The 14,348-nt window shown below is 55.3% G+C and overlaps 1 protein-coding gene across 4 annotated transcripts in view; it reads right to left on the bottom strand.

Annotated features, from left to right (window-relative positions):
- Positions 1-13,202, bottom strand: part of SIPA1L3 (signal induced proliferation associated 1 like 3) — a 64,698-nt gene extending 51,496 nt beyond the window's left edge. For 2 of the 4 annotated variants that reach the window (XM_077318557.1, XM_077318560.1), the window contains exons 1-2: positions 13,128-13,202; positions 6,978-7,081 (exon numbers count right to left, since the gene is read on the bottom strand). The gene's annotated coding sequence lies outside the window, so the exon portion shown is untranslated. Of the gene's footprint in view, positions 1-6,977; positions 7,082-8,284; positions 8,389-13,127 lie in introns of those variants that run through there. The other 2 variants (XM_077318558.1, XM_077318559.1) reach the window with 2 other exon arrangements.
- Positions 13,203-14,348: the final 1,146 nt, after the last annotated feature.

Genomic DNA, 14,348 nt, shown 5'->3' with positions numbered 1-14,348 from the left:
ACCCTTCCCTTGACTCCCTGCTCCCAACAACGCACCTGCCCTCTCCTGCAGCCTCATTTATCTGCCTCTTTATTGTTTTGATTTATTATTAGGTTCTTCAGTCCCTGCTCACCCTAACGGTCTTGTGACATTAAAACCAAGAAGGTAAAAACAACATCAAAACAAATACAAATTAAAAGTAATTACATGAAAATATTAAAATGAAACATTGGATCCTACCTGAAGATTTCTTCTCTTCAGTGGGGCCAAAGTCACCCAGCTGGTTAAGTCACGCCTCTGCTCGCTCAGGTAGGGCAAACTGAAATACACATTTTTGCCAGTCCTCCTTGAGTGACCTCTCCTGTCTTGTCCAAAGCCCTACTGTATAGTTTGGGTCATTTCCGTTACTGCCAACTTAGTACTCCATATGTGCCATGTTCCCAAATCCTTTCAGTGAATTTAAGTCACTTGGGTAGGAAATGGATGACTTCGCCCCACTGAAGAGAAGAAACCTTCAGGTAAGATTCAATTGTTTCATTCTCCGTCAGTAGGGCCAAAGTCATCCAGGTGGTTAGCTGTACCCAAGCTTACACCAGGGTGGGTGAGTCTCTGTCAGTGCGTTCCACCTGCTGTGGCACCCTTAACCCAAAGGAAGCTTTGTCCAATAATGCCTGATCAATGTAGTAGTGCCAGATGAAGGTGAAAAACTATGACCAAGGAGCCACCCTGCAGATCTCCATCATAGGGGCTCTGGTGGAAAAGGCTGCTGATGAGGCCATCGCCCTGGTAGAGCATGCCATGATTTTCCCAAGTGGCACCTGCCCTGGACCTCATAGGCCTTGACGAAGCATAGTGTAACCCAGAAGGCTATGGTAGCTGATGAAACCTTCCTGCCCAAGTTCTGAGTACCGTGAAAAACCAAGACGGCATCCAAGCACCTAAAAGGCGCCGTTCTTTTGAGATGGATCCAAAGCATCTAGCGAATATCTAGTTTGTGACAGGTCTTCTCATCTTGGTGCTGGGGCCTAGGGCAGTTACGCCGGTAGGACCATCAACTGTTCCAGGTGGAAACATTAGGACACCTTGGGGATGAAGTTGGGATCGGTCATCAGGGTGACTTCTTCCTTCTGGAATGTACACAATTCCCATAATGCTGCCAACTCTGAGACACACCTGGCTGAGGTGATGGAGACCAGAAAAGCCACTTGCCAGGACAGAAGCTTGAGCCTGAGGGTCTCAAAGGGGGTTCTAGTGGTAGCCCTGAACACAATGGACAAGCTCCAAGTGGGAAATCTGTGCTGGATTGGTGGATCCAACTGTTTTGCTCCTTTTAGGAAGTGGCATACAAGCATGTTCTGTAGAAAGGAATGTGCCCTGTCCAGGCCCAGAGCCGCACTGAGTGCAGCCACCTGCCTTCTTAGAGTATAGGTTCGAAGACCCTGCCTCCTGCCCTCACAGAGGAAGGTGATGACACCCTTGGGAGATGGGCAAAGAGGGTTGACTTCCGCCTTTGTGGACCACTTACGAAAGGCCCCCCCCCCAGGTATGGTTGTAGATGCGTCTGGTGGACGGTCTTCTGGCGTGCAGCATGAAATCAATGATCTTGGGAAGGATTTCTAATTCTTGTAGGTTGTGCTGTTATAAAATCATAGAGATGGAAGGACCCTCATGGGTCATCTAGTCCAACCCCTGCACTATGCAGGACACTCACAACCCTATCACTCATCCACTGTAACCTGCCACCCTCTTGAGCCTTCACAGAATCAACCTCTCCACCAGATGGCTATCCAGCCTCTGCTTAAAAATTTCCAAAGATGGAGAACCCACCACCTCCCGAGGAAGCCTGTTTCACTGAGAAACCGCTGTCGGGAACTTCTTCCTGATGTTTAGGCGGAATTTCTTTTGAATTAATTTCATCCCATTGGTTCTGGTCCATCCCTTCAGGGCAAGAGAGAACAACTCTGCTCCATCCTCTATATGGCCACCAAGGAGCCTCCCCTGTGGTGGGACGCTGCGATCGTGGTGCCGGTTCCCCTTGTGAGCTCACAAAGGGAGTGGGCAAAGGGGAATGAAAGGGCAGAACCGGGCGAGTGGGGCTCACTAATGGGGCCTGCCGAACTCTGGGTACTTACTCTGTGATCCTATGTGCTAGAGTGGGGTGCTGGTGTTGCTGCTGCCAACACCAGTCTCTTACTGCAGTGGGCGTTCCAGAGCTCTGGAACGTGCCTTGTCATTGATGGCCAATTTGGCAGGGCCCCCCCCCTTCTTTTTCTTCACGAGCTTGTCCTCCTTTGACTTGGTTCTTCTAGGCCGACAATCTGGCGGTCCCGCCACAGGCGCCACTCTCCTCTTCTCAGGCACCCCTCTTTTGTTCTTATGACCAGCCTTGCATGTGGCTCGGGGGGGGGGGGGGGGGAGAACTTGATGCCTTCCTCCGTGCCACAGCCGCCTCGTTGGAGGAGTTGAGGACCAGGGCTACCGAACACTCCTCAGGGGTCATCTCATATACCGGAACCCCATCGCCGTTGTCGTGCTCCTGTGCCAAGTTAGAAGCTGAGTTTTCCTTGGAGGCTAGGAAATTCAATTTCATTTCTTCCATGCTGGAAATTCTCAGAACTTTTTCTTGTTTTTTGGTAAAAGTCTGCCTTCCTCTGGCTGTATTTATTTTTATTTTTTAAATCCGTCTAGGCTCTAGTCGTACAACCTGAGCAATAGGGCAAATCAGACTGGAGAGGTCACTCAGCAGTCACACGTGGAGGTCTGGCAAAAATTTGCATTTCATTTTTCCCTACCTGAGGGAGCAGGGGCGTGACCTAACCACCTGGATGACTTCGGCTCCACTGAAGGAGAATGAGTGGTTGTCACAGCCCAGACGTGTGTTTAGCCTCGAAAGGGCGACCTAAGCCATTCAGCCTTGCTGCAGGAGCTGTAGAAACTAAAGCCCAGCAGGGCATGGGGGTCATCCAAGAGTGCCTTCCACAGGGCAGGGGTCACAACTGAGAAGGCCCTTCCCCTGGTGAAAGCTAAAAAGAACTGTCCTGGGCCAGGCACCTGGCAAGAGGTGCCTAGACAACAACCAATGGAGTAAGGGGGTTGCAGGCCTGTAGGTTCAGGGTCCCTGACTAATAAGCTGCAGAATTAACAACACCTTTGTCAATGTGCCCCTTCATCCCCCCCCCCCCCCAGCCCTCAGCATACCCCTGGGATTCTGTGGCATCAGGACAGTTCAGCCAGTGGCAAAAGGACCTACTCAGGGAAGGCTGACTGGGGGATCAGGTTTATTTCGGGTTTCATTATCTGAGAGCACCAAACTAGCCGTTTTCTGCATGCCAACCCGCACTGCTAACACTGAACAGCTGTGTTCTGCCGTGGGTTCTGCTTGTCCTAGTTGGGGGGTGTTACCCTGCAAACACCATGCTAGGCATGCCCTCTTGAGGATAGAGGTGGGGGCTCTGTCAGTTTGTGCCCAAACCAGAAAACCAGTGCTCTCTCTTCTTTCTCTCCTCAGGAAGTCCTTCTCCAGCCCCCCCGGCAAGTGGCAAGATGGGACCCCAGAAGCAACCCCTAGATGGGTGGGGGACTTCACTCCTCCTGGTCCTGGGTTTTGCAAGCAGGCCGAGCCCTTCCTCCTCCTTCTAGCCCAAAGGCAACAGCTGCCTCCAGCAGCAGGGAAGAGGGAGGCAGAGAACACCTCAGGCCAAGATGGAAGGGAAGGAATCTGGCCTCCTCCCTGCCAGCTCCACTCCCACCACGCCCAGTGCCTTCTGGGTGGTCACAGGAACCCATGCACCAGTCAGTTTTCACAGGCAGCAAGCAAGACTGCAGCCCACAACAGGAGGAAGCTGCGACCCAACCGAGCCAGAGAGACACTTGTCAGACTGGCTCGGCTGGGGGAAGTGCCCTCATCTGTCCCCCAAGGCAGAGACAGCCTGGATCTGGCCTGAGCCAAGAAGCCCCAATCGGCAAAGTCCAGAAGGAGCTCACGAGCACAGCTCTGTTTGTTGTGGCTAAGGGTTCCCCCCCCCCCAGCCATAGGTGAAGAGAGCCACTCTGGCCTAATCTGCCGACTCTTAAGGCAAAGACATCTTTATCCCAAGGTCTTAAAGTCTCAGACAACAGACAGGGGAGGAAGGGGGAGCCTACCAGATTAGCTCTAGGTTTGGGCCTGAAGAGTTGTGCGTGGATTGGGGGGGGGGAGGCAGATGCCCTCCAGACAAGCAGACTGAGGTTGACGCTTTAAAGAAACAAACCTTGTGGCATCAGATCCTTTGCCTGACAAAGAGAGCTTTGGCCCTTGGGGAACTTCGACCCTAATCAGCTCATTGGGTCAGACCTCGCTCTCCCACAGGGCACAAGAAGAAGAAGAAGAAGAAGAAGAAGAAGAAGAAGAAGAAGAAGAAGGCGGCTCTCTGCCCGTTAGGGCCCTGCAGCACGACAGCTCTCTGCCTCACCCCTCAGTGACTCTGGAAGCAGCTCCTGGTTCGGCAGCTCTACTCTTCAGCTCCAGCAGGAAGGCCAAGCAATTAAGGAGATCCACTGCCTGCAGCCTGGGCCTTTCAGCCATATTCCTGTTGCCTGCAGCAAACATCAACAAACTGAGCCCCCTCTTGTACTTGGAGGAACTGCATGTGGCACATTGTCCCTCCAAGCCGACATCCAGCTCTGCTGCTGACCTGCTGTGAGGAACTGAACTCCAGACAGGATCAGCCACCTACTGATAAGCTGTGGATGGAGGAAGAAACTCACAGAAAGGACCAGTGAAGCTGCCCCACCCCAGAACTCCAAGATGACCCATTCTTGAGACTGCCCAGGCAAAAATTCACCACAGAAAAGGGCCCAGCACAGCCCTCCATGGCCCAGAAATGGGGTGGGAGTAGGCCTGGCCAACCAAGAGGTGAGGGGAGCTCTGGGGATGCCCCTTTGTGGTCCAGCCTGCACCTCTGTGCTCTGACATGGCAAGCTGGCTGGCCTCTCCCATCACCAGGGGAAGGACAAGAAAGCAGCCAAAAAGCCAAAGCTGGGGGTAAGAGCTCCAGTAGTCTGTGGGGGGCATGCCAGTCTCCAAAGGCCCCTCTTCTCAACACCAGAGTGAAGAGCTGCTCACAGGGGAGCTTGGCAGCCCACCCCCACTTCCCTCTTCACAAGACCACTGCTATTGGGCACTTTTGTAAGAGGAGCAAGAGAGGGCAAGAAGAGTTCACACAGCTGCTCCCAAGCCACCCTGCGGCTGAGGAAGCCCCTGGCAGACCCTGGAGAGGCAGGAGCCACACTCAGGCTGGCAAAAGGGCCTCCAGGGAACTTCAAGAGGGACCCCAAGTGCAGCCCAGTCAGCCCAGGACAACACCCTCTTCCCCAGCTTCACAGGAGAGCATGGTGGACTGGTGCAATGCTCTCCACCTCCGCTGCACATGGCATGCCAAGCACACTGCTACTTGTGTAACACCTCCAAGTTGAGCCGCCTGGCGACAGGAGAGAACACCCTTCAACAAAGGCTCGCAGCCTGGAGGGGCCAAAGAATGCGGTGGCCGGGGGGGGGGGGAGATGACAAGGTCCTATTGCCCCATTCCTCAAGGCCTTGCAGAGAGAACTGACTGCCAAGCAAGCACCTGACCTGCAACATAGGTTTTTTAAAGACAGAAGTTGGCAAGTAAACTTTAGCTTCCCCAGAACTCCTCCTCAAGGCCAGAGGATCAGTATTAAAAGACGAGAGCGGGAAAGATGTGTTTCAGGGCAGGAGGGACGAGTAAGCAAGCCGTTTGTTGCCTCCGTGAAAACAGACCAGATGGCACAGCAGACTTAAGATAATACTGCGGAGCTGGATGCAAAACAGGCATCAAGAGACCCCAGAAGCTACTGGGAGAAACAGAAATGCAGCCTCTCCCTTTGAAAAACACAAAAGCCAGCTAGTCACCAGATTATTGATTCCCTTCAATTACACAACACCTTTCTCCCCAAAGCAGTTTACATCTTTCACCTCTCCTCCATTTAATCCTCATGTGCCTTCCCTGTGAAGTAGATCAAGCTGAAGGTGTGGGTGACTGGCCCTAGGTCACCCAGTGAGCTTCCAGAGCAGGGGGGTGGGGTTCGACCCTGGATCTTCCAGACCCTAGTCCACACATTAAGCTCTATGCAACATGGGATCCCTCCTGGGACTTTGTACAGTTAAGCATCCAGCTGGACGAGGAGCCCTTTAGAACTGAAGCCCTGGCCCACTCACATCACAAACCCACCATCCCACTGTGGACCAGACAGCCTCCCTGCAGGGTCTGCCTCTCCCAGGAGGATGCAAGGAGCTTGTTGCTGAAGTGACACCCCCAACTGCAAAGGGGGGCTCTTTACATGTGTCCCAAAGCACAGTGGCCCCCAGACCCGGAGCACCCAGTCAAGATGCCCTCCCAAGGGAGCAGCAGTCGCCAGCAAGCCAAGAGGCTAGCACTGAGGGACGCATTTGCTCAGCACAGAGGAAAATGGACACACAGGGCAGAGCCCCTGTCAGACAAGCAGCCTGCAGAACCCACCCACCTTCAGGACGACAGAAAAGCATCAGGGAAAAAAATCACAGCACTGGCTTTTCCCCTTCATCTTAAGAAAAATAAAGAATGAAACCAGATATTCTCTCTCTCTCACACACACACATACACACACACCACTAATCGTACTTCCTGAGAGCTGAACTACCGCATGCACCAAGTTGCCGGGTTTGCCAAAAACAGAAGGCGGAATGTGCAAGAAGCCAGAAACAGCCTGTGAAGTGCTGGGAAAGGAAAGCATGGGGGGCCTGTATGCCGCCCCCATCCTCAACTACCACAGCTCTCTTCTCAGCAGCCAACCCCTCTCCCTGCTTTCCCCAGCAGGGCAACCAGAAGTGACATTTTCACAGCAAGGAGCCCAGTGAAACCTTCCAGACAAGCCACATGGTCATGGCACAAGCCAAGAGGCCAGCAGTCTGTGCTTCCCTCAAAAAGACGGACAGAGGGGAACTCAAAGCCCTTCCTTACCGTGCCAGCCACCCAAACGGGGTCAGCTTAACTCTTCTTCCTGAAGTCCATGTCAGTGGCTTCAGCCATCCACTATCTGCAGGGTCAGGACTGTCAACAGATCCCTGGACGAGGGAAGAACAACACCAAAAGTGAGAAAAGGCTTTCTGGGAAGGCTGGCTCTGCCTTCCTGGGCTGCAAAAGCTCCCTGGCATAACCCTGTTGTAGGGCCGGTGGGAACCCAGTCTCCCTGGAAGCTGCTGCCCCCTCCCAGCTAACTCCACTGACCAAGCGCAACCTCCGAGCCAGGCTCCGTGGGATCTGGAAGGCCCCCCTTCTGCTCTGCCTCACACCCACTGGGCAGCCCTTCGAAGACTCCCCCAAAACAACCTCTACAGTGCTGGCTTCCTGCATGGAGCCAGGGCAGGGGGATCCCAAAATGGCACAGGAGTCACAGCCCAGGCTCCAATGGCACATCCAGGGCGGATGGGAAGAACACCCACCCAGGCAAGATCCAGCTGCTGCACCAGACTCTCTGAGCAACCTGGAGGTTGCTGTAGAGATGTTTGATGACAGCAGGAACCAGGCCCTGGCCCCAGTAGGGGGACCAGCGAGTCCACAAGCAGAAGGCACGGGTGTGCATGATCACAGCCCTGAGGCCCCCTGGCTCCTCAGCCACCTGTCAGGAATTGTCTAGCAACAAGACTTCTGAATAAAAGAAAGCTTTATTGCATAGCAGTTCAGGATCCTAGACGTCTCAAAGTCGAATCTGATCATTAATTGAAATGCATCCCCTTTTATACACACAATCTCCCGGCCAAACCCGGCCGAGTTCCCAGAGGCCCAAAGCCCCCTCCTGCAGGTGCCAATCCGGGCGGTGAGCCAAGGATGATAACAGGCCCATCTTCAACCTTGAGACCTTCACAGAGTCTACTTGCAGAGATAATAGTCTGGCAAAAATGCAACAGTTACTAAATCACTACACAAGCATTTAAGGGTTACACGGTTAAGAAAATACTGACACACAGATACAAGATGGAGTCACACAGGTCAAGCACAAATCATGGCAGTAATCGAGAGATTCCGACACCACCAAAGGTAATGCTCAATGTCCTGAGCATTTTTCTGCCCGTGGCCAGACCCCAAGACCGATGCCTTCCACCTGCAAGGCTGCCATCTCCTGCCAGGACAGCAGGCCCCGCTTCCTCCTTGTGCAACAGCAACACCTGCAGCACCTTGCCAAGATTAGACGTCTTGCTCTCCACCCCCCGGCTAGGAAGAATCACCAGGCCAGCAGAACGGACCCTAGAGAGCACACACACACTCACCCCGGGCAAACCCAGAGAGAGGGAGAAAAGTTCCGGACAGAATGAAAGCCCCCACCGAGAGAGCCGCAGTTTCAAGGCAGGCAGCGCCTTGGCCCAGAAAGCTGTTCCAGTGGCTCAGAGCACAACTTCCATGCCCCGTTCAGAGCCCCCCCCCACATATACCGGGCCCACGCAGCAGCCAGGCACAACAGGAAGGCTCCCCAAGTCCTGTTGAAAGTCCGGCTCAGCCACGGCTCAGAGCCCGCCTGCCCAGCTGCTTCCGCCCACTGCTGGCAGGTGCCCGCGAGAGGAATGTTGGGCGGGGCGGGGCTGTTTGCTCAAGGACAACGGGGCCTGGAGAGGCCATGGCAGAGCGTGAAGCCAAACAGAACCCTCCTGTTGGGCTGGGGTTTGTTTTTCTCGCAGGAGGGCCTCTGCTGCTGCTGCTGCTGCTGCTGCTGCTGCAAACTGTGGCTGCTGCCCATGGAGGACAGGCCCATCTTGAGAAGCTCCTATGGCTCCTTTTATTATTTACTTACCTATTACATTTCTAGCCTCTTTTCCTCCTTGGACTCAAGGTGTATTACATATAAAAATTCCCATAAAACTCCATCCTAAAAAACAAGACATGTCTAAAATATGCTGAGACGGCAAGATCCCTCCTCCCTCCTGCAGTTAGCTAACCAGGGTACACTAGATATTGTAGCAGGACTTGAGGAGGGCCCATTGATCGCGCTATCCCAGTCTCAGCCAAAGACCGGGCGGAAGAGCTCCGTTTTACAGGCCCTGTGGAACTGCCAGCACCATCAGGGCCCTCAGTTCTCCCAGGAGCTCATTCCATCAGGTTGGGGCCAGGACCAAGAAGGCCCTGGCCTGGGTTGAGGTCAGGCATATCTTTCTGGGGCCAGGAACCCCCAACAGGTTAGTACCGGCACAGCAAAGTGCCCTGCGAGGGGCATAAGGAGACAAGCGGTCTCTCTGGCAGGGCTCAAGCCGTGAATGGCCTTAAATGTCAAAGCCAAAACCTTGCATGTGATCTGGGCCAGAACTGGGAGCTAATGCAGCTGCCTCAGCACAGGCTGGATATGGATCCTCCAAGATGAGCCAGCGAGGACCCTAGCAACTTCATTCTGCACCAGCTGGAGTTTCCAGGTCAAGAACAAGGGGAGGCCAGCATAGAGTGAGTTACAGAAGTCCAGTCTAGAGGTGACCATCGCACGGATCACTGTGGCCATGCAGTTTGGGAGCAGGCAGGTCGCTAGTAGCCTCACTTGACGATGGTAAAATGCCGTGCACGCTACCCCTATGACCATGCCTCCATCGTAAGGGCCACCCCAAATTCCTTGCCATGGGTGAGATGTTAAGTTGCACCCCCACAAAGGTAGGGAGACGCACTTCCTATCCTGCCCTTTCCTGCTCAGCCACAGGGCCTCGGTCTTTGAGGGGTTGAGTTTCAGATGGCTCTGCTCTAACCAGCCACAGCTTCCAAACATCTGAAAATCTATCGGGGGGGGGGGGGGAGTCCGGGTGGCCATCCATGAGGAGCTAGAGCTGGGTACCATCTGCATATTGATGACAGCCCAGCCTATAACTCCATACCAGCTCTCCTAGAGGGCTCATGAAAATGTTACATAACAAGCGGGGTAGGACTGCATCCTGTGGTACCCCGCAAGGGAGTCTATAAGGGTGCGATAACATCTCCCCCCACTACCAGAGCCAGTTTTGTGTAGTGGTCAGGAGTGCGGACTTCTAATCTGGTGAGCCAGGTTCGATTCTGCGCTCCCCCACATGCAGCCAAGCTGGGTGACCTTGGGCTCACCACGGCACTGATAAAACTGTTCTGACCCAATAGTGATATCAGGGTTCTCTCAGCCACACCCACCCCACAGGATGTCTGTTGTGGGGAGAGGAATGGGAAGGCAACTGTAAGCCGCTTTGAGCCTCCTTCGGGTAGGGAAAAGAAGCATACAAGAACCAACTCCTTCTTCTACTACCCTGTCTCCCATCTTGGAAAAAGGAAAGCCCTTAAAAGGGCTGTCCCACGATTGCTGGTACTGGTGAGGCGCTGGGTCAGTAACTCATCGTCAACCACATCAAATGTGGCCGCCAGATCGAGTAACACGAGTACTACTGACCCGCACTGATCCAGTTGGTGCGGGAGGTTGCTGAAAAGAATAACTGTATTGCAAAGAGAGAAACAGCCTTGTACTGCAAGAGAGTTCAAAGGATCTGGAAGTCTACAGTGGTGCCAAGCGGGTGCTAGAGGAGATTTTGAAAAATATCAGCAAGTTCCTAATCTAGCAATGCTAAATACACATTCCCGCCATAAGAGATTCTTCATCGCACACGGACTGCAGAGCTTGCCTCTTCCCACCATTCGTAGGCAGCCAGCCAACAGGGGCAAAGATCGACCTTTCCCAGGTGCCTCCAACGCCTTTTCCGTCAGCAGAACCCACTTCAGTTTGAAAAGCAGTGCAGGGAAGGGTGGCCTCTTTGCAAGAGGGCAGTGAAGAAGCAGCAGCAACAGCAGAGTGGTCCTTATATGACGCTTTTCTCTACCAGGACAATCAACTCCCCTTTCCTCTCCCCATAACAGACACCCTGAGAGGGAGGTGAGGCTGAGAGAGCCCTGAGCTTACTGCTCAGTCAGAACAGCTTTATGAGTGCTGTGGCCAGCCCAAGGTCACCCAGCTGGCTGCATGTGAAGGAGAAGCAGGGAATTAAACCCATCTTGCCAGATTAGAAGTCCGTGCTCCTAACCAGTACACCACACTGGCTCTCAGGAGCACCTGCCCTTGGGCATCAGATCCTGCCCTGATTCCCTTTCATGCCAGCCCCCTGAAGCACATGCCAATGGAGAGCCAGGAGACACAACAGCTACCTAGTCTCTGACTGCAGTCAAATGCTGACAGTAGCCAGTGGCTTGGGGGTAACTTCCCTTCTTCCATGGCTGAGTCAAGCAATGAGCAAGGGCTGCTTGCTCCCAAACCTTGCCCAAGTTCTTCTCCTGGTCACCTATGGCAACCACTGGCCTCCCCACAGAAGCATGAATCAGTCACAGAGGAGACCCCCCTGCTGCAGTGAGAAGCACCAAGTAGTCCCACTCGAGTTCTCACCCTTGCTTCGGTGTGGTATTTTGAAAGCACAGTGCAGTGCCGGGGTTCCAGGAGAAGGGCAGAAGAAGAATGGTTCAGAATTTGCAGAAATCTGGCAAAAAGCATTCTTTCTGGTGGGTCTTTCAAGCTTAGTGTTTTTGTTGTGCAAAGAGTACCCAACCCCTTGATTGTTTTTATCTTACCATTATATGAAATTACATCTCTTTGTTGAGGTCAATATCTGCATACCCTGAATGAGGCAGAGACATATGCAAAATCACAATGTCTTCCCCATGGCATATGGCTGGCCAACCTGTGGCCCATTCATTCCACGTAAAGGGCACCTCTGCAAGCCACTTGGGTTTGCCCCACTGGTTATTGTCCAGACCCTTCGCGGCTTATCCTGACTTCACAGCCCTTCTGAGAAACCATCAAAAGGCGCTGTCCTCTGGGGGCCCTGCTATTTTCTTCTCCCTTTGCTGATGGCTCTTGGCTGACACTTACACCCAGACGAGTGGTTATTAGACTACCAGATAACCAGATATCAGCTACGTCGGCAGCATCTGGAAAGCTCCGTCCAAAGCCTTCCGACAGTCCAGGCCTGCTTATCCACACACCTGTCACTCCCTACAAAGCATTCCAAGAGGCTGGAGAGGTAGGATTTCCCTTGGGAGCACCCAGAACGATTCCACACGTCCTTCTACCTCACAACCCCACTTTTATCATGCCTTCCAACTACTGGGCTAGAGCAAGTTATTTCCAAGTACTCCTCCACCTCCGACACAACAACAACTTGAAAACCAGTGTTTGTCTTTGCTGCTTCTCAACTTTTCGGCAATGTTTTTGTTAGAGCTGCAATTTCTCTTTGGAGTTCTGTCTAAGCCCTCAGGTGCATGCCTGACATCTGCTGACCTGTTAATGTTTAACGTGCCTATGAACCCTGGCTGCACTGGCCTCCACACAGCTCTCCACAGTTCTTTGCCTGCCCTCCACGGAGCACACATGGCTGAGGCGTGGGCATCTCTCTCCAATGGCACTGGGAGGGCAAATGCTCGGAATGGACGCGGTTTCCGGGTGGGAACAGCCGCTCTCGCCTAAGGCCTCCCAGCTTCTGAGGCCTCGGCGTGCCAAGCTTACGGCGCTGGACTCGGTGTTTTTAGCCTTCTGCGCCCAAGTGCGGCTTCTCCTCTCCCCCCCCCCCTTGGGCAAGGCAGTGCCTTTCTGAAGAAGGCTTAACCCCCCCCCCTCCTCCTCCCAGAAAGGGAGTTTCCTCCGGCCGAGTCCGGGCACGGGCCTTCTGGTCACTCGGGGGAACTTTTGGCTCGCGTGTCCCGTGGCCACTGTCGCCGGACCACGCGGAGGACCCAACCCCCCCCCCCCGCCAGGGACCCCTAGGGCAGACACGTGTCAGGCAGGCACACGAGGCAAGCTGGCACGGCCCCAGAGCTCTGCGGGCGGGGGCCCGGGAAGACCGGCCCTGTTCCTCTTGGGGGGGGGGGTTGGGTCCCCGAGGCCAAGACTCTTGGAGGGCCGCCGGGCCGAGGCGCCTGAAGGGTCCCGAACTACGACTCCCACAAGCCCCAGCGCTAGCATCGCCCCCCCCCCCCGCTTGCCTGCCTGGGGTGAGGGGGCGGAGGCTGCCCGAGGCGCGGGGGGGGGAGGCCGGGCGCAGCGCCCCCTCCCGCACAGGGACTCCTCCCGTCCCGCTCCGTTCCCCACCCCCGTCCCGGCCCCGGAATGGTCGCGCCCAACGGCCGCTGGACACTCACCTGGCGCGCGGCAGCTGGAGGCTCGAGGGAGCCGAGTGCGCGCGCAGCTAACGCGGGAGGGGCGGGACCGGGAAGGGGCGGAGCTACGCTGCGGAGGGAGGGAGGGAGGGAGGGAGGGGGAGGCCGCTCTCGCTCACTCTCCCGCCCGCCCCCTCTACCCCGCCCCCCGCCTGGCTTAAAGAGCCGCGCGCCTCGAGGCAGGCAGCCCCTGAGCATGTGCAGAGGGCTGCACCGGCCGGCCGCCCAGGGCCGGAGGAGAGCATCGCTCCGGGGCCACTGGCAGCCTGCCCGAGGAGCCTCTCTCCGCAGCCGCCTCTCGCTTCTTCCTGGGCCGGGCTCGTCTCCCCGGGGGGCGCCTGGGGGGTCCCGCAGAGATGCCGGTTCGGGCCTCCCGGGTCGTCCTCCGGAGGCATTTCTTGATGCCTGGGCCAGGTGAACTGCCCCCCCCCCCCGCTCGGAAAAGCCCACCTTGGCAAGTGGTGCAGCCCCCCCCCCCGCCTCCTCCGCCTCCTGCTGCTGCTGCAGGGGGAAGGACGTCGCCTACTCCTGCAGAGCCTCGAGGAAGAAGCTGGGAGAAAAGGGCCCGGTCCGGGACTCCTGCCCTCTGGAGCCGGCCACGGTGGGCTTGGCCCTTGGGTGCTGGACCCTTGGGTGCTTCTGGCGAGCACGGCGGCCTTGGACCCCGTTCCTGGCAAACGTGCTGGCAGGGGCTCCTGGGAAGGGCCCTCTTCTGCCCTTCCCTTGCATAGTTGGGAGAGAGGAAGTGTCCCTACAACAGAGAGGAGGGATCCTGGCCCATTCGTTGGCCCAGACTCTTGGCTAGAAAAGAAATAACGTTCGTTGATGCTTTGATCAATGGGCTGGCTTGTTCTGAAAGGATGATGTGGTTCAGAAAGAAATCCGCCAAGCTGGTACCATTTGAGATGATAGAGCTGTCCACCCTGCAGCCTATCCACGTGGAGGGCAGAGCAATGACAAGGGTCTTGTCCCTGCAGATCAAGGTGCCATCAGTCCCTGAAACCTCATGGGGTTTTCCAGGCAAGAGACATTCAGAGGTAATTTGCCCTTGCCTGCCTCCGCATAGCAACCCTGGACTTTGTTGGCAGGACTGACCCAGCTAAACTTCCGAGATCTCACAAGATGGGGATAACCTGGGCCACGGGGGGGGGGGTGCCTCTGCCTCCCCCTCCCCCTCTCTCATGCAGGCCTGGAAGCCGAGGA

Source organism: Paroedura picta, unplaced genomic scaffold (assembly GCF_049243985.1).
Source record: "Paroedura picta isolate Pp20150507F unplaced genomic scaffold, Ppicta_v3.0 Ppicta_v3_sca21, whole genome shotgun sequence".
Lineage (NCBI taxonomy): Eukaryota > Metazoa > Chordata > Lepidosauria > Squamata > Gekkonidae > Paroedura > Paroedura picta.
This window is presented reverse-complemented; position numbering and strand designations above follow the sequence as displayed.